The sequence below is a fragment of the Myotis brandtii genome, unplaced genomic scaffold (assembly GCF_000412655.1).
Source record: "Myotis brandtii unplaced genomic scaffold, ASM41265v1 scaffold151, whole genome shotgun sequence".
Lineage (NCBI taxonomy): Eukaryota > Metazoa > Chordata > Mammalia > Chiroptera > Vespertilionidae > Myotis > Myotis brandtii.
This window is the reverse complement of record NW_005355461.1, coordinates 2,651,351-2,672,465: the sequence shown is the minus strand read 5'-3', so window position 1 is coordinate 2,672,465 and position 21,115 is coordinate 2,651,351. Positions and strand designations below refer to the sequence as shown.

The following is a 21,115-nucleotide window of genomic DNA, read 5'->3' as shown; positions in this document are numbered from 1 at the left end:
TGCAGCTTAGGCCTGGTCCCCGCTGGCAAGTGGACATCCCCCGAGGGCTCCTGGGCTGCCAGAGGGATGTCTGACTGTCAGCTTAGGTCCGATCCCCTGGGGAGCAGGCCTAAGCCAGTAGGTGGACATCCCCTGAGGGGTTCCAGACTGTGAGAGGGCAAAAGCCAGGCTGAGGGACCCCCCCTGAATGCACAAATTTTTGTGCACCAGGCCTCTAGTTTATACATAAGCTAAGTCATTAAATAAAGTGTTTATGAAGTGTTGCATAATAGGGGATCAGGCCTAAGCCAGCAGGTGGACATCCCCCGAGGGGTCCCAGACTGAGAGAGGGCACAGGCCAGGCTGAGGGACCCCCCCGAGTGTACATATTTTTGTGCACTGGGCTTCTAGTTGTATATAAAAGGAATATAGAGAATTATGGGTAACAGTGTAGGTTCTGGAGCTAGATTATCTAGGCTCTCCCATTAACTAGCTGTGTGACTAAGAAAAGTTTACTTAGTCACTGTATTCCAAAGTTTCCTTATCTGTAAAATGAATACAATAATAGTACCTATATGAAGATAGTATCCACTCAATAAATATAATCTATTATTATGTGTTATAATACTGGTGATGTTAATGTCCTTTACTACTAATTCCATTTTCTCTGTCATTTTTCCATTTATATTGATTATTTCTCTTCTTTTTTCTACTTCTTCACTTAAGACAATTTTTAGGGCAATTTTATGTTTACTACAAAATCCAGAGGTAGCTGTAGAAATGTGTTGTTTAATCTCCACATAATTTGGGATTTTCCACGTATTTTGTGTTACTGATTTATAGTTTTATTCTACTGTGGTCTGAGAAAAGACATTGGATGGTTCTTCCTTTATGTAGATCAAAACTTCTGATCTATTATGCTATTTCCTTCTCTCTAAAGAACGTCTTTTAACATTTCTTTCAAGACAGGTCTATAATTCCATGATTAGGTCTGTCTTTTAGTGAGCCTGAACTTCTGGACTGAGAACTTCGTGTTTTGTTTTGTTTTGTTTTTTCTTCCTCCTCAGGTGGGACAGAATGGCCAGAGTGGGCTGGAGTTGGTCTTTCCCTTCTCCACATGGAAGGATAGAACCAGCTAAAGTTAGTTATTTCCCTCTGCCCAAGTCAATTGGGTTCTGGTAATGCCCTAGCACAGTGGTTCTCAACCTTCTGGCCCTTTAAATACAGTTCCTCATGTTGTGACCCAACCATAAAATTATTTTTGTTGCTACTTCATAACTGTAATGTTGCTACTGTTATGAATCATAATGTAAATATCTGATATGCAGGATGGTCTTAGGCGGCCCCTGTGAAAGGGTCGTTCGACTGTCAAAGGGGTCACGACCCACAGGTTGAGAACCGCAGCTAGCAGGTTAGGCTCTGGTTAACTAGTTTTCCCTGAGGTTAGTCCTTCTTTAGAAGAACAAAGTCCTCTGGCATATTTAAAAATGGAAACTTTTCTCCTCCCCCTGTGAATCCTGAAATGAAACTTTTCTCTGATATTTACTGTGAAAATCAGGTCCAGCTCTTGGTAGTAAATCTCACAATATTGTGTGGCTTTCTTATGACTGGGGTCCCCTGGAGCTTTTAACTTGCAGTTGTCCTTGCTGAGCCTCTGTCAATTTGTCAATTACAGCTGAGGTTTTCTAACCCTCAGAAACCCAGAGACTGTTTTGAGTCTCTGCTCTGATAAGCCTCTATTTTCTGCATTTACTGGTGTGGCTCTCCAGTCTTGGGGGAAGCAGTCTGCCCTGTATTTTCACTTCTTTTGTGGATCTATAGGAATTGTTGATTTTTCATCCATTCTGCTTTTCACATGTTGTTATGACAGACTTCAATACTCACATGCAAAACTGAAAATTGGAAGTCCTTATCATGCTCTGTTTTAAGAGTAATATCCATGCTCATCATAGATGTATCTCTGAGTTTGTTCACTATTTTGACATGGCACAGATATACTAGTAAAGGATTTGTGCAAGTCATTACATTTTTTCTAAAAAGAAATCTGTGACTTTTCAACATTCAAATAAAATGTTTATTATTAAGATTAAAATTCATGTTTAAAATATACTTTAAAATTAGAGGAAATATTCTATTACCCCGAAAAACAAATGTCAGTTACATTTACAATTATAGGTATTATAAAGAAAGGTATTTCATTTTACTTTCACAATCCAGAAGAACAGATTAAAAACAAAACCCCACAGATAAGAAAAATATATTGGCCATTTAATACTCTCTGGAATGATGATAGATGAAAATATCAAGACAAGGCAGCCTCTTGATGGTTCTTAAAGCCATTTTCAAACTTTCTTTTGCTACATGAGAACATTCATAATGACAGGAACAAGTGGGATCAAACTTCAAAAAAATATTGGTGGGTTTATTTTCTGAAAGATTTAATGAGTGACTGAATCTTGCCTTATCTATAATTTACTTAAACTGTGATTTGTTATATAAGTAGAACACCTGGTACTTCTGCTCCAAAAATCGTTTGACTAATTACAAATGGATGTCATTTGTCTATTTCACAAACTGTTGTGCAAATAATAAAGCTTGGAATAATTTTTAGAAACAGTTTTAAAATTTTTTTATTGCATTGAAACTTTCTCTTACCAAAAGGCTAATAGTCTGGTATAAAAAGCTTATGCTCTATCATTCAAAAAATATTTATCAAACATCTTTTATGTGTTTGGGCTAAAGAATGTAGATACAGTAATTAGCAAGACAGACCCATTTTCTGCTCTTATAAAATAGTAGATTGCCTCATATGGTAACTATCCTATCTAATAAAGAGGGAATATGCTCATTGACCATCACACCCTCACAAGATGGCAGCACCCACAGCCAATAAAGAGGGAATATGCTAAATGACTTCCATGTCCTCACAAGATGGCGGCACCCACAGCCACAAGATGATGATGCCCAGTCCCCTCAGCCCCACCTCATCCAGCCAGAGTCCCCCAGTGCCCTCAGCCCCACAGAGGAAGGCAGTTGGAGGATCGGGTTTTGGCAAGGGAGGGCAGTTGGGGATGATCATGCTGGCAAGGGAGCAGCTAGGCATCAATCATGCTGGCAGGGGAGCGGTTAGGGTGCTATTAGGCTGGCAGGCAGAGTGGTTAGGGGCAATCAGGCAGGTGAGTGGTTAGGAGCCAGCAGTCCCAGATTGTGAAAGGGATGTCTGACTGCCGGTTTAAGTGGGATCGGGCCTAAACCAGCAGTCGGACATCCCCCGAGGGGTCCCAGATTGGAGAGGGTGCACGCTGGGCTGAGGGACACACCCCGCCTGTGCACAAATTTCGTGCAACGGGCCTCTAGTCTAAATATATAAAAAGCCAGCAACCAGAATGACCGGTCGCTATGACACCCACTGCAGCCAGGGAACCTGCTGATCAGGGGTGTGGGGCTTGCCGGCCAACCTCCTGCAGCCCCTCCTCCCAGCCAGCCCCACCCCCAATGGGCTCCCACCACCCCAACCAGCTCACAGTGCCTCCACGTACCCAGCCCCATGCCAGATCCCCCCACCCCATTCTGGGACGTGGCTGGCCATCCCACCACCCACAGCCCCTCCCCACATTTGGCCTCACCGCTGGTCAGCCCCTACCACACCAATCAGCCCCAGGCCCCTCCCCTCAGCCAGCTCTGCCCCTGATCAGCCCTCCCCAGCTGGCCAACCTCTCACGGCCCCTCCCCCAGCTGCTGACCCCGATCGGCCCCCCACCCCAATTGGGCGTGGGGCCCACTGGCCAATCACCCATGGTCCTTTCCCCCAGCCGGCCCAGCCCTGAGCGGGCCCCGATTGGGGTGGCTGGCTGGCCAACCTCCCACGTCTCCTCTTCTTGACAGGCCCAGCTCCAATCGGCAGATCAGGGCCGGCTGGCCGGACCCCACCCGTGCATGGTTTCATGCACTGGGCCTCTAGTTCCCTATAAAAGACATCCAAAGTAACTGTTAATATACTGTCTAAAAAACATAATGGGCCCTAACCGGTTTGGCTCAGTGGATGGAGCGTCAGCCTGCGGACTCAAGGGTCTCAGGTTCGATTCCAGTCAAGGGCATGTACCTTGTTTGCGGACACATCCCCAGTAGCAGGTGTGCAAGAGGCAGCTGATCGATGTTTCTCTCATTGATGTTTCTAACTCTCTATCCCTCTCCCTTCCTCTCTGTAAAAAATCATTAAAATATATTTTAAAAAACACACACAACATAATGGGATATAAGATTTGCCTAAAAAGCTAAGTGCACCATTCAAATTAATAATTCTAGATTTTCCTAACAATAATTCATGAACAATTCTTCTTAGTTAAATATAAGATTAAAAAAGCATTGAATGTTCTATTGAACAATGAATATGTTATTTCTTAATCAGGGATGTGCTGGAGATATTTTGGAAATACCTATGCCTAATCTCACACCTAGAGATTTTTCTTTTATAAACCTTTTTATATTAAGTCTATTTTCCCAAGTGATCCTGATGCTCACACCTAGCAAAAACTGTGTGATATTAAAAATCTTGAGATTCTTGTAGCCCATATGCTGCACCAATGGCAATAATCTGGAAGAAAGTAAGACAAAGATAAACTTTGTAGTTATTAATTATGTTAAACAATAAGAAGAGATAAGCAACACCCAGTACTCCAAGAGAAAGAAGCTTCTTGACTGGTTAGTGGTGCTTCTCGGGGCGAAACTCTAGAAGTGAGGTAAGTGGACTAGTAGAATGGAGACAAGGAGACTTCACCTTGTTCCATTGATTTGGATAATTTGGGAAAATGGTTAAAATATTCACTTAGGCATCTCATAATTTCCAAAAGGCCAAGGAAAAGGTGGGAGGTAATATTAACCTGTGCATTTGAATAGTTTCATTTGTTTATGAATATCCTAAAAAGAAAAAACAGATAGTGACCACTAAGGATCGGTGGCCACCCGAAATATGCTAGGGAAGAAAACTATCCTTACATAATTGTAGCTAAGCATCTAACCAAGGAAAGTAATAAGCTTTTATCAAATGATTCCGTCCAACTGAATAACTTTTGGGGGGGTTTGTGCTTAATTCTTTTAAGTTAACAAGAAAGAATGAAATGTATTGACTAAATAATGCACTTATATTAACTACTAGAGGCCTGATGCATGAAATTCATGCAAGAGTAGGCCTTCCTTTCCCCATCTGTCGGCACCGGCTTCCCTCTGGCACCTGGGACTTGGGCTTCCCTCCAGCTGCCAGCAGGCACCTGGGACAGGGGCAACCCTGGCTTTGTCCAGAAGATCGTCTGGATGGATGTCTGGTCTAATTAGCATATTGTGCTTTTATTATTATAGATGAGTTATTTATGCCTTTATAAATATGTTAGAATAAAATGTTTCTTCAAAGTTATGAATAATTTTGAGTGTTATATTTAATAAAATTTTAGCTTGCTAAAAATAAAACACATTTCTAAAGGAATTTGTTCCTGGGGATGTGTGAATTTCATTTCTGTTGTCATTAGAAATGCAGATGGTGTGGGTTCTGAGAGCCCAAATCTTTCTCTTTTTTTTTGTTTTGACTAGAAATAATAAATAAATCCTCAATTAGTATGCAAGAAAATATGTTTCTGTCCATAATACAAATGCATTATGTTTACTAGGTCAATTATATTATTACCAAGGAAACCATAAAGCTTTGGGTTAGAAAATCTATTTCAAAGTGAACAAGTGAGATTTTCTGTGTGCTCTTAGAAAAGTCAGTTGATCTCTCTGAGCTTTGATTTCTTTAGACTTCCAGACCCAAATTGCCTGAAAAGATTGTGAAATATTTCACCCCATCTATGGCATTAAAAATAAAAATAGTATTAATCCATGAGATAAGGGTCAGGCAGTCTGACAGGATTCTGATTTCTACCATGATGCTTTTTAGAATAAAATAAATTGTTTTAGGGGAAAAGGTAAATATGTGAGTGAAACATAGAGAAAGGAGAAAGGAGAGAAAGTAGAGAAAGGAGAATTTGGATTTGGACTGGAAGAGTGTTTAGGTTCAGTTTGTGTATTCCTAAAAACGAATAGGCCTTTGTAATCCTCACTTTCTTCACATAGTGCCATTGGCATCCAGTTTACTTTTTGTTCTAATTCTGAATGTTTCTGGGCTAAAATTCAGGCCACTGATGTACAAGTTTTGAGTATGTCAGAGCTTTTTTCAGTATAGTATGTGCTATGTGGAAAAAACACAACCTATATCTAAAAAGAAACATTTTATTCTTTTTTGTCAAAGAAATCGTCATATAATCAAATTTTCAGGTTAATTTTGTAGGTGAAGAAGTGAAATTTCCAGGAAGTTCTTTTTAAGTTTAAAACTCTAGAGCAAAGTTCTGTTTAAAATTTCTATATGGGCTTAAACACTTTTTTTAAGTATTGAAAGGAGGGAAGGGTTGATTAGAAAATGAAACTTGATTTGCTTGCATTTTCTACTAATGATTCTTTTATTTATATGTTTTATAAATAATCAATGGAAGTTTGATAAGATTGACACTTTTCATGGGGACTGTGAAGTCAAAACTGCTTTCATAATAATCGTAAGATGTTATTTGCATTTTTCACTGTGTCGACATTTTCACTGAAGGTGCAGAAGCAATGATGGGCAAAACAGCAGATGTCTTGGCCCAGAACCAATGCAATGGTATGAAACTACCAGTAGTCCTTGTCTAATTTTCTATCATGCACCCATAGTTAAAAAATTAAAAATAAATGGATAGTTTCACTTAAGAGGGCTCTTAATGGAGCAAAAGAATGTATTAATTTTGTTAAACCTCTAACTTTGAGTACACAACTCTTTAATATTCTATGTGACAAGATAGAAAATTTGAGTAAAACACTTCTGTTGATTACCAAAGTAGGATGGTTGTCTCAAAAAACAACAACAAAAAAGCATCTTTGCAATTTGTTTGAGTTGTGAGTTGAAATAGCTGAACAAATGCCAGGGTGAGCAAAAATAGGTTTACAATTGTTAGTGTGGAAAAAGACATGCTGCTTATGATTATCACAATAATTTCATTAGCTCTAAAGAATGTCACAATGGTACAGTGCTCTTAGGTACAATCTCATAAGTGCTCAAATTGCTGGCCATCATTAGTAATAATACTGTGCATTTCACATACTCACAAGTGTAAACCTACTTTTGCTCACCCCTGTATTTCTCAAGTGACCAATGCCTGACATTACAAAATCATGCATGGATAAAATTTCCATTTCAACTACAAGATGAGCCATGGTCAGTGTGACTCAATTGGTTGGGCATCATCTCATGCATCAAAAGATTGCTGGTTCGATTCTCAGTCAGGGCACATCCTCAGGTTATAGCTACATCCCTGGTAGGGGGCGCAGCCAAACAATGTTCTGCTCTTAGATCAATCTTTCTCTTTCTCTCTTCCCTCTACCTTCCTCACTAAAAATCAATAAAAGTATTAAAAATAAAATAAAATGGAGTACAAGATAGATCAATGGATTTTATTATAATAGAATGTGTAATGGAATATGAAAAGTTTATTGATATGGTTTCAGATTCCACATTGCAACTAATATTTAAGGAACAATACTTAGAAAATTTGGTATAACATTACTGAATAATATTCAAAGTTATCTGAAAAGGTTATTAAATACTCCTTTTTTCCCAACTACATATTTTTCTAAGACTACATTTCCTTCACATATTTCAACCAATACAAAAAATGGCAATAGATTAAATGAAGAAGCAGATATGAGAATCCATCTTTTTTTTTATTAAGCCAGAAATTGAAGAAATTTGCAAATATGTAAAACAATGTCACTCTTCTAAATTTTTTAAAAAATATTTTTAACAAGACTATATTATTTATGTTAATATATAATGACTTTGTTATTGCTATTTAAATATATGTATGTAAATATTTTCAAATAAATATTTTTAAATGTCTCTTTAATTACTAATATGGCAAATATTGATATAACCCACATAAACAGAAGCTCTTTAGAGTCCTCAATAATATTTAAGAGAGTAAAGAGCATTTGAGACCAAAATGGGTACCACTGGGTTAGCTTCTTCTGGTTCTCTATGTCAATCTGGGGTCATCTCTCTCTATTTATTTTTTGGGAGAAAAATTCAAAGCTCCAAATAGGTAAAGAGAATAGTATATGATATTTTTTTACATCTATACTAGCTTTGACAAATATGAACATATTGCCAGCCTTGTTTTAATTACTTCTTTCCATTAATATTTTATTTTGCTTAAGTGTTTTATTAGCTAATCTCGATATCATGGTATTATCAGGAAAGACTTCAATATGTACCTATAGAGGAAATATGTATATTTACACACTATTATATACATCATATACATACAGCCATATAATCATTATGCCATTATCACATCTAACAAAATTAGTAGCATTCTCTTAATATAACCCAACATCTAGTGTATATTAAAATATCCTCAATTGTTTCATAATTATGTGATTATAGCTTATAGTTGTTTTCTCAAATTAGAATCTAGTTAAATTCTCCTCATTGTTATGGATCTTATCTCCTTTTTAACCCAAACTGTGCCACCTCCTCATCCTCATACCTTTCATGCTATTGCCACGTTGTAAAAACTGATTTTCTTGTCCAATAAAATGTTTCAATTTTCACATTTGGCTGACTGTGTCATTTGATTTTATTAACTTTTCCTCTATTCCCTGTAATCTGGTAGTTAGATATAGAGGTTTGATTAGATTAAGACACATTACTTAGCAAGAATATTTACTAGATGCATGCTTTCAACTTCCTTTTGAAGTGTCTCTTAAAGCACAAAGTGATTCATCGTTCTATTTTTTAATGAATGCTAAAGTTAATCAGTGGGTACTGGTAGGGTTAGCCTGATTTCTACACTGTAAAGTTCTTTGTTAACATTTAATGCATAGCTTTAAAATCCATTAAGTAATTGATTTTTAGATTTATCATTTCACTTTGTGTAGTTTTTTAATTCTGTCATTCTTCCTACATTTTTAAAAGCTGAACATTTTCTACAAGGAACAATTTTTTTCATTTACTATTGGTTACTTTGAAATACAGGTCATTCAGAAATTACAGGATAAATGCTTGGTCATTTTCCTTTATTTTTAATTTCAAGGTAATGAATTGGCGCACTAGTAGCTATCATTGTTAGCCAATGTTTCCATTGACTCTGGCTGAGTAGCTAAGCTGGTTAGAGGATCATCCCGATATGGCAGTCAGGGCACATACAAGAAACAACCAATGAATGCATAAATAAAGTGGAACAGTTACCTAAGAGCCACCCAAGTCAGAGGGGTCTCTCCCCTCCTTGGCTCTTGTCACACTCATGAGAAAGAATTCACAAAAGTGATAGAAAGTAGAGTTAAGCAAAGCCAGCAAATTTGATAGGAAGCAAAATAAGCAAATTTAAGAATATACTTGGCATAAAGCACAAGCAGGCAACTCAGCTAGTCTGAGCATATCACCTGGTGGGGATTCAAGGGTTTTATACTTTTCCCTCCTATAGGTCTCAAATTCCCCTACTGGGTATCTTGGACAGCAGACTAGATTTCAAGGTCTCCTTTTTACATTGTTGTGGCTTTTTCCAGAATTTATGAGAACACCTGGTGGTTTTTTAAAAGTTATCTTTATTGTTGAAAGTTATACAGATGTGCCCTTTTCCCCCTCACTGACCCCTTCTAACCTCCCACTCACCTTGCCCCAGGCCTTCTCCACACTATTGTCTATGTCTACTGGGTTATGCACATAAGTTCCTTGGTTAATATCTTCTCACCCATTCACCCCCACTTTTCAAGATTGCTGATTCCTTTGTTCAGTGGGTGAGATAAACTCCTCTTTTTTCCTCCCTTCCCCTTATCCTACCCTAGCAGCTATCTATCCTGCCTAATAGAATGACAAACCTCTTTTCTCTCTCTCTTCATCTCTTCCTCCCTCTATCTAAAAAAATAAATAAATAAGTGATTTTTAAATTATTATATATACAAAAATTTTATATACAATGTGTGTTAATTACTTGCAGTGAATATTCTTACTGATGATCAAATTGCTCCAAGCTTGCCTAGTGTGAGCCCCATAAATTGGCTTCTGTGTTGTATGTCATGTTTCATTAGTCATTTGAAAGCGTCCTCTTTTCCTGGTATAATAAGATGTCCCAGGTTCATCTTATACATTTATTGCCCCAAATATGGAAATAGCCATTTCTGCAAGAAGATCTGGTTTCTTTGCATAGGAAGTAGTATTAAAAACTATATCCTCAATGCAATCGCACTTCATTTTTAATTTTTCATATTAATCTAAGCAAATTAAAATTAGTAATTAAGTAGTTGCTTAAAAAAGAATCCCACCATACATTTCCCAGCTTAAATAAACATTGCTTTTATATGTATATTGATCAATGGTCGAATTTGGAAGAAGGCATTTGATTATTAAATTTTCCTTCGTGAAATATAATAATTAAGAATTGATCATAAGTTTGATTTATATAATGTCTTTCAGTTGCTTAACACAAACTCATTTATTCTTTTAATGCCCCTAAAAAAACCCCAAAAGGATAAAGAATATTTTAAAAATTGGCACACTGATTTACATTACAATATCAATGATATGACCATATTAAAAGCTTGTTCTCCTTATAGATTCTTTCAGATTTAAATCTAGTGCCTCAATAGTCCTATATAGAACAATTTGAAATTTTCTAAGCATATATAGGACAACAAAGATGAATAATGCAGAACTGTGAAATTTCCAGATTTTGAACTCATAATATTTAGCTTAGATTTACCATCTGACCAAAGTCCTCGGATAATTTACAAACTCCATTTCACTTTACTAAGATATGGAAGATGTATAGTTCTGGGCTTTACCATTTTGACATATCTTTATTAAGCTGATCATTTTAAACCTTCTTTCACATGAAAGATTACCCATAACCTCAACCTTGGTAAAGATATAAAAACTAAACCTACCCAGATGTTCTATTTGAGGCAGAGATGGGTGGAAGGAAAGGGTGAGAGTGAAGCTTGCATGTAGTTAGCAAGCGATTAATTTATGTCAGCTATTCTCAGAGTGTGCTACCCCAACTGCAGCATCAGCATCACCCGGGAACTTGGAAATGCAAATTATCCAGTCATGCTCTGTACCCACTGAGGCAGAAACCCAGGCAGCAGAGCCCAGCAGTCTGTGTTTGAACAAATCCTGATGCCTGCTACATTTTGACAACCACTGACACATAACACCATGTTTTTCAAAGTGCACTTCCCTCTATCTACTCCTTGTATCTTTATACAACACCCCTGAGGAGCAGGAGGAGTTGCTGAACCTCTTTGTAGTTGAGATACCTGAGAGATCCAACCAAAGTTATAACCAACTTGTGGTCTTCTCACCTTTGAGTTGGGACACATGTTACCATAGCATTTGGCCACATGAAAAGTTTCTTCTGTCAGAAAAATTCTACATTTTAAATGATGGGACATATTTTAAAATGCTTGGCCATAATGTAACAAGAGCAAGAAATCCCTCACTTCTTAACTTCCTGTAGGACAGTAATCTGAATGCAGAAGTGACATTTACCTTGTGGATGTGCAGGGACATTATGTTAAACCAAACTCCAGGCCCTCTAGCTAGGGACAGCTGTGTGCTGTGCACATGCATGAACTTAGCTGCTCTTATAATTCCTCTTTAAAAAAAAATAGTCATCATCCATTCATGGAATTAATCACAGTGTAAGATGCCCCTACTTTGAGTGACTCTCATTCTTGAGGTATCTTGGACTGTAAGAAACACTTTAGTTGTTTTTTATACGATGTTCAAGAAACTAAGTTTAAAGATAAGAGCATATTTCCTTCTCCCAAGAGACAAACTGCTTGATTGTTTGTTCAGGTCTCCTGAGCCGCAGTGGCCACAGCAGCCAGCCGCAGGGTGAAGGGCACCATGTGCAATGGGAGGGAGATGTGGTGCCCAAGGAAATGAAAAAAATATGAAAACTGTTATTATCTGTACTTACAATGGAAGTACGGCATGGCAGATAACAGCATTCAAAGTTCTCTTTTATTTATCTTGCATTACATCTTCTGAACAAAACCAATGTGTAGACAACGGAGGCTTGTTCTAATAACAAAATCGTTGCCTGAAATGAAATTCTTGACATAGCAATCATTCTCTGTAGCCAAATCTTTTATTTTATTTTTTCGTATAAACCATGTTTGGAGGACACTTTAATGAATGTTTTGCACTTAGTCATCCACTTTATTTTCTTTGCTAAGAGGTCCTTCACTAGCCACAAGAAAACAAAGCTATCCTGGAGGGAATATTTCCAGGAGAATTGGGGTATTATGCTGGGGTATTGAGAAAGAAACTGACAATGATTGGGAACAAACATGACTTCTTCCCCCTGCAATTAAAAGGATCAAATGATACGTTTTGTGATTGCTGCTTTTGACACTATAGTGGAAGTTTTGAAGTGTTCTAAGGGCATGGCCTCATAGATCTGAGAAAAGGCCAAATACTGACCTATTAACTGATGGGGATAGACCATGCCAGGTTAAGTCCATGCCCTTGAGCTTGAGGGGAATGCCAGGAGACACATTTTTGGGGAAGAAGGTGTGACTCTAGGCCTACTCCAAATAAATCAGTGTTACACGTTGCTGTAATTTTTCTTGACCAAGGCACTCTCCCCACCTCATCCTAAACCTTACTAACCTAACACCTGAGCCTTTCATCCCACAGTTAGAAGTAATATTTTGCATAAGCTACCCTTGACTAGAGTAACACTGTCTTTATCTTTACCAATAAGATCAATCTCAGCTTCTTTTTCCAAGAGCAGGCTTTGGAAACTAGGTGAAGGATGAGACCCTAAGAGCAGTAGCGGAGGCGAGGTCATAACTCTTCTGAAGTACAAGCTCTGTGGGGACAAGGGCTCCATCAACCTTGCCCTGCACAGTGCCTGAGGCAGCTTATTTGTTGTTGCAATGAAGGTATGTGCGGAGGATGAAGGCTGGGAAATGTCACTGGGAGTGGAAAGGGAGTTCAAGGAGCCCCAAACAAACTTTAACAATGTCAACGTGTTTGGATTTGAAACTGCTGTTTCACTTAGTAGTTGCTAGGCAGCTGTTCCCACTGGATTCTTAAAAGTAAGGATAAATATTGCTAGAAAAGTCATCGAATGTACTGAAGCGGTGCTTTTCAAACTGTGTGGTGAAGGACCATTTTGTTGTTGTTTGTTTGTTTTTTAATTTGCATTTCATTGTGAGCCAATGTTTTAGTAAAAATGTAACAAAATGAATGAATAGCATAAGTGAAATGGGAAAAGAAGATATATAAAATACAAGGCTATTTTAAAAATTAAGAATCTCTACAACCTAAAATGTCTCTAAGAGATTCTGTAAGTGTCCTCTCCATTTCCATGCTGCTTTTGTTGTAGCCAGGTAGCAAGTTTCCCGGAGGGCACCAGCTGCAGACCACATTTTGAGTAGTGCTGCACTAACACATGCCCAGTATCCTGCTATTTGAAGGGAGGGGAATGCTTTGGTGTCTCTAGGGATTGGCTATCCCAACACAGAACTGCAGAACCAGTAGTGAGTTGATGCCTCACAGCTCTGAAGGCCAACCCTGACTTCCAAAATACAGGGAGCGACAATTAAAGAAGCCACCATCTTTCAACACAATTACTTGTCACAAAATAATGTCTAATACACTTCAGACAGAATTGATTACAAACAAAGGCTATTACCTTGCTCTACCTCTTCCTGTGCGTGGCCAAGGGCAATGGCTGTGGTTTGAGTGAGCAGGTAAGCCCAGGCCTTGTTTACTAGATACATTATTTTGTTTTCCTTCGAAAATAGGTCCTACAGAGTCAAATACTTCCACTCTTCTTAATCAGACTTGACAGGGGTTTGTTAGTGATAGAATTCTCAGTTTATCTAAAAAAAATTTTTTGGCAACTATATTGCTTTTAATTATTTATATTTAATCACTATTTTAAATCATAATTATTTCCTTATGATGACTATATGGATACAATTCATAATTTATTGCTAGTTTCTAGAATTGAAAAGTTTGTTCATCAAGAATAGTTTAGTAGTATTTAAAATTTTCCATATATAATTTTGTTATACTCAAGAATTTTGATATATTGAATTTTGCTTTATTTCAGGCCTAAATGTCATGTAATGTCTCTCTGATTTCCAACTTAGGTATTAAATTATTTAAAATTGATTTTTTTCTCAGATATGCCTCAGGTGTATTAAAGATGCCCTATACACACATTTGCTACTAAAAATTGAAAGAGTACATAAAAAAATGTGTTACAACTCAAATCAGTACAAGAATACAGTGTATGTCATGTCATAATTATTTTTTTAAAGGTGTGAGTTTTATTATATAATTATATTATTGATTTCAGAGAGGTAGGGAGAGGGAGAGAGAGATAGACACATCAATGATAAGAGAGAATCATTGATCAGCTGCCTCCTGTATGCTCCCCACTGGGGATTGAGCTTGTAACCCAGGCATGTGCCCTTGACCGGAATTGAACCCAGGACCCATCAGTCCACAGGATGATGCTCTATCCACTGAGGCAAGCCAGCCAAAACCATGTCATAATTTTTAGCAATACCAGAAGGACCTGGATGTGATAGGCAATGACAACAGTCACACTGAAGTACTGGTTCATTCCTATTCTTCTTGCGATTTTGAATAGCCTCATTCCTCCTCCTCAGCCATGTTGGAAACAGTTCTTTGAGGTCTCTTTTAAGACTTGCTATTGTCCTCACTCCACATCTCGGCCTGTAGACCAGGCCATAACTCAGCGTCAGTTCATACCCTTTTCATTCTTCTTCTTTGTCCTTCTGTTGGGGTGAAGGTTTTCCTGAATCTTCTTCATCGGACATTTGCGAAAATGACCCAGTGGAGGGGACGTCGAGCTCTGTTGGTGAATCCATTGCAAGTCGTCACAGGCTGCAGTTCCTCCTAGAATCCGAAGGCAGAGATCAAGCATAAGGTGGTGCTCAAGAATCTCAAGTTGCTACAACGTAGTCTGGAAAGAACAGGAGTGAAATGTGGGGAAAGCACTAAGCTAAATAATCTAAAATTGATTTTTTTTTAGTTTCCAAATATTATATATTAGCCAACATTTTATTTTGAAGCCTAATTTTACTGAATTGTCAGTGAACATGGACTCTATGAAATAATTTTTTAAAAAAGTTGTGAAGATTTCCTTTGTAGTTTAAGAATGTGTAGTGCATGTTTTATATAATACTTATTTCTTTTTTTTAAAATATATTTTATTGATTTTTCACAGAGAGGAAGGGAGAGAGATAGAGAGTTAGAAACATCGATGAGAGAGAAACATCGATCAGCTGCCTCCCGCACATCCCCCACCGGGGATGTGCCCGAAACCTAGGTACATGCCCTTGACCGGAATCGAACCTGGGACCCTTCAGTCCGCAGGCCGATGCTCTATCCACTGAGCCAAACCGGTTTCGGCAATACTTATTTCTTTTTTATTAATATGATATGTCACCTAAGTTCCTATTAATAACTTTTCCTTTGTTTTATATTTTGTCCAATGCAACTAACTTTTGGTTAGTATTTGAACAATATAGTTAATTCCACTCTACTTTCATCATCACTATATTATTTTATTGTAGTTACGGTACTTACAATCAAAGTTACCTCTTTGGAAACTAATCTGAGAATCTCCTGGTAAGAAATATGATATGATATATGATATGACATGTAATATGTATGTTTTTGGCAAAATATTAAATTATTCTATACATTTCACATCCTCCTGAAGAAGAAAAAAGAAAATTTGACTTAATATTAGCAGGGTCACACCTGGGAACCAGGCCAGAAATGATCTTGCTTCCTCTAAAACAGGATAATAAGAAGGAAGAGAACACTGAATTCTAGAAAGTATAAACAACCTGAAAAGGGGGCGCTGGGGTTTGTAGGGGAAAGTGGAGGTCTGTGATACTGACTAGATCTCTATGCACATTTGTAGGAAGCAAATACATGAGCTATTGCTTCAGTTAGGAAAGCTGAGTTCAATTTTCCTATTTGACATTGTTTGTCATCATAGATCTCCATACATTGAAAGTAAACATTCTTTAATGTAAGCAGAAGATTCAATATACTTTGCAGAAGATACTTCAAAGGGGTAACTGTAAGAAAGAAAGGGAAGCATTTTATGTCCCTAAAACAGTCTTTGGGGTTAAGAAAATCCCTATTCTAAACTGATGGTGGCAAAGGAAAGATAATCATCAAGGATGATGGGGGAGACTTGTTAGTAAGTGTGGTTCCAGGTTTCAACATGGTCACTGGATTCATGTGAGTCAGATCCCTTGGGAATCTGAACAAATTGAGAGGAGAGTCTGAAGATACCTCACTTCATATCCTTCATTCCATTTTCCAAGTGCTGCATATAAAGCAGAAACAGCTGAGTAATTTTCCCTTCCAAAGCAGCAGTCTGATAGAATTGTTCACTTTTCCAGGAAAAATAAGATGTCCCTCTTATTTTCCCTTCATTTTCTAGATACAGGAAGAAGAAAAAGATAGATATTAGGGACAACAGACAAGTATATTTTGACTTTTTGTGATATTTTTGGTGTTATTTATTTGCTTGTTTTAAGAGAGCAAGGAGTATGTATGAAGAAAGATGAAGAACAAAGAAAATGTATCTCCATTGGAGGGGGAAATTTCAGTGATAATGAAATTTGTGCTGTCATTTAAACCTGTTAGAGTCCCAAATGCTGAATATCTTCATGGAATGAAATGTTTCCCATAATTCATCTTCTTTCATACCTTGACCCTGCTAATAGAGCTATCCAGGGAAGACATGGCTTTTTAATCAGCTATATGAGGATATGTTAAAGGATTGTAAATATTGTTTCTTGTTTGCAAAAACAATTGTCAACTTGGTACAAGATGACAGTGAGAAGAAAAAAGTAGATTTGCTGATTTTTTCCTATTTCTATGAAATTCATTAAAAATGTTTTTTTTTTCTGAGACAATTGTATAAAATGGATAGATTAGGGACTTTACTTCCATCTTTATTTGAATGAGTGATAAAACACACACACACACACACACACACACACATACACACACACACCACAAATGATACATTTCAGCTTTTAAAAGGATTCTTCTGGATTAGTTCTACGTAAAAATTGAGAAAATGGTTTAGATTACATCTTTAGTGCATTTAACTAGGAAAATATTCTACAATTATAGGAATAGAGATTCAATGTTCTCCTGGGAGAGAGAAAAAATAAAGTTTTAAAAGAGATCTGTCATGTTAATCATATGTGTGTTTTGAAACATTTTATTATACCCATTGTCAAATAAAACATTATGCAAAATGTAATTTATGAAAAGTTATAAGAGGAATTTCATTTGTATTCCCTTATTTTCTAAGTTCAATTTCAGAATAATTAATTCTTTTAGATAAACTGTGATATCAGTAAGAATGATTTAATGTTCCAGCCATTTTAAATCCATGGTTGTAAGTTGTAGTTTCAAATTTTATTAATAAGTCCCAGTACGTGGTTACATTTTCTTTTAGTTGAGTGACATTAGAAATATACTGCTTTCTCCAACTATTTTTCTTAAAAAACTTAAAATATGATACCTTGCAATCTCAGGGTAGTCTTCAAACAGAGTGGCCCAGGATCAAATTTTCTTTCAAAATTGAATTACTCATTAACAAAGGAGCAAAGGCAATACAGTGGGGCTAAGACAGCATTTTCAACAAATGGTGCTGGAACAACTGGACACCACATGCAAAAAACTAATTCTAGACACAGACTTTACAAACATCACATAAATAAATTCAAAATAGATCATACCTAAATGTAAAATGCAAACATATAAAACTATTAGAGGATAACATAGGAGAAAAGATAGATGACCTTGGGTATGGTTATTCCTTTTTAGCTACCATAGCAAAAGCATGGTCTTTTGAAGAAATAATTGATAAGTCGGACTTCATTAAAATTAAAAAATTTTGTTCTGCAAAAAATAATGCCAATAGGATTACAAAAGAAGCCACAGATTAGGAGAAATGTTTGCAAAAGACACATCTAATAAAGGACTTTTATCCAAAACCTACAAATAATTCTTCAGCCAACAACAAGGACATTACCCAATTAAAAGATGGGCCTAACACTTTAACAGGCATCTCTTTAAGAATATTTCAGATGGCAAGTAAGCATATGAAAAGATGTTCCACAACATATGTCATCAGGGAAATGCAAATTTAAGCAAGATACCACCTCACCTATTGAAACAGCCCCAATCCCAAGCATTGACAGCTCCAGAAGTGAATTTTACATAAAATATCTGAACATATGCAAATATATATATATATACAGTAATACTCTGGAATTTCACAAAGGTAGAATTGAACAAAAGTTATCTCTTTAAATATTTCAACAGCATCAAGATATAAATTCTCCTAAAGTTAACTTATAAATTTAATGTGACACCAATAAAAGGACCATTAAGTTTTTTTCTGGAGCTGGTCAAATTAATAAGGAAAAACAGACACATAAAAATAGCTAGGCCTGGCTGGTGTTGCTGTGGCTGAGCATCAACCTATGAACCAGGAGGCTGTGTTCAGGGCACATGCCGGGGGTTGAGAGTTGGATCCCCAGTAGGGGGTGTGCAGAAGGCAGTCCATCAATGATTCTTTCTCATCATTGATATTTCTATCTCTCTCCTTCTCCCTTCCTATCTGAAACCAACAAAAATATGTTTTAGAAAATATCTAGGACACCACCGTAAAGGAAGAGCTCTGAAGAGGAACTAGATTTTACAATTTGTGAAATATATTCAAACTTATGTAATTAGAATATGTGGTACTGCATATAAATAAACAAATAGATATGTGGTATATAATAGAAAGTCCAGAAATACACCCTAGTATGTATGATACAACAGCATCTCAAATCATCGGAACAAAGATGAGCTTTTAACTGCATTGTGTTGGGATAATTCAACATTTTAAAAAATAAATAATTTCTGTGAAACATACATACTAGTATATACACACACAAACAATCCAAATGAATCAGAGTTTTAATTGTAAAATATAAAACTGTTCAAGTACTAAAGAAAACCTGAATGAGTTGCTTTATGAGTATAAGGAAAGGCTTTCTAAGTAGATATCAAAATTTGTATTCAATAAAATAAAAGATTGTTAGTTTAGACCATGTAGGTATTTATATAATGAAAAGGTAAATATGTAAAGTTGTATAAATATTTTAATAGATTTATTAAAATTTACATGGGAAAAATGTACATCATAAGCAAAATCAAAAGGCAAATAACAAACCAAAAGAAAATATTTGCAAAATGCATCAATGATACAGAGTAAATGTACTCATATATTAAAAACAATTAGAGATAAAAACAAACCTAATAGAAAAATGAGCAGATGACATAAATAAACACATTATTATCCACTACTAGAGGTCCAGCACATGAAATTTGTGCAAGGGGAAGGGTCCCTAGGCCTGACTGGTGATTAGGGTCGATCGGGGTCTTCCCTAGTTCCACGCCACCCCCTGGTGGTCAGTGCACGTCAAAGTGAGCAATTGAACTCCTGGTCTCCCGGTGGAACTCCCGAGGGGGCACTTTGCATATTAGCCTTTAATTATATAGGATTACTGATAGAGTTCACATGACAAAGTACAGAGTTAGTTTCATGGCACCCAGGAATATTCTAGAACTTTGGTGATTCTTTGCTAATATATAGATAAACACATAGTACACATATTCACACACAGAATCTTGAAATATTTAAATATATTAACTTCATTTTCATTTATAAGAGATATGAGCAAAATTGAAAAGCTTAACTATATATTCTGTTGGCAATGTTAGTGAAGCTGCTGGGAAACAGTCACTCTCATTCATTGCTTGTGAGAGTGTAAAATAATACAACCACTATGGAAAGGAATTTGGCAATGTCTAAAGTCTATGTACGCATTTACACTCTGATGCAGCAATCTCTTTTCTGGAAATTAGTTCTAAAGGTACACCTCCAACAATACAAAACTGGCTCTGCTCAAACTTATTCATCAAAGCATTATTGTTAATTGCAGAATATTATAAACCACTTACATGTCCAAATATCGAAGAATGGTTCAATAAACTATGGTACATACACCCAAAGGAGTACTGTTCAGCTATAGAAAACACACAAAACAAGGCATATATAAACTGATTGGAATGAATGGAATATATTTAAAAAGAGGAAAGTGCTTGAATATATAAAAATATCTGGTATTTTTCCATTTTTTGTATGAAAGAAGGAGAAATAAGAAAACCAACCTACATGAATCTACTTATTTTTTTAAAAGGTAACCCCGCTGATGGATAACTAGACCCTGTGAACCAGTTAGGGACAAATGGATGAGATAGGTAGGAAAGAGAGCAACATTTTTCTGAGTATTTTTTATTAATTTTTGAAGAATGTTCATATTCTAAACATTCAAAGTTAAATTAGGAAAGATAGAAAAGATTCTAAAATAGAATGTAAGCAGGAGCAAGTAAACCAAACTATGAGTAGAGGGAAGAACTAATTCAACCATTAAACAACATTTTGGATAGAGAAACAAAGCAAAACAATCAAAACCCCTGTAAATATACCTTAGCTCTGTCCACTGAAAGCACCTAGAAATAACGATGCCCTAATAATAAAGAGTAGATGTAGCACATAAATCTTGTTTTATAAGTGCCATTTACCATCATAAAGAACCAGAGGCCCTTGGAGAAATGGCTAATTCCAGGCCTAAAGCAGGGAAGGTCCAAGATGAGCCTGGGATTTCTTGTTATGCCAGAAAATAAGAATTTTTTTTAAAGTAAAGCAAATTTGTGATTTTGGATAGAGAAACAAAGCAAAACAATCAAAACCCCTGTAAATATACCTTAGCTCTGTCCACTGAAAGCACCTAGAAATAACGATGCCCTAATAATAAAGAGTAGATGTAGCACATAAATCTTGTTTTATAAGTGCCATTTACCATCATAAAGAAGCAGAGGCCCTTGGAGAAATGGCTAATTCCAGGCCTAAAGCAAGGAAGGTCCAAGATGAGC

The 21,115-nt window shown here is 36.6% G+C and overlaps 1 long non-coding RNA gene across 1 annotated transcript; it reads right to left on the bottom strand.

Moving 5' to 3' along the window:
* Nucleotides 1-14,701: 14,701 nt before the first annotated feature.
* LOC106725276 lies at nt 14,702-20,844 on the bottom strand. The gene is made up of 3 exons (XR_001361141.1): nt 20,778-20,844; nt 20,458-20,463; nt 14,702-14,712 (listed from the first exon to the last, which is right to left on the bottom strand). It is a non-coding gene; the product is annotated as an uncharacterized LOC106725276 (long non-coding RNA).
* Nucleotides 20,845-21,115: the final 271 nt, after the last annotated feature.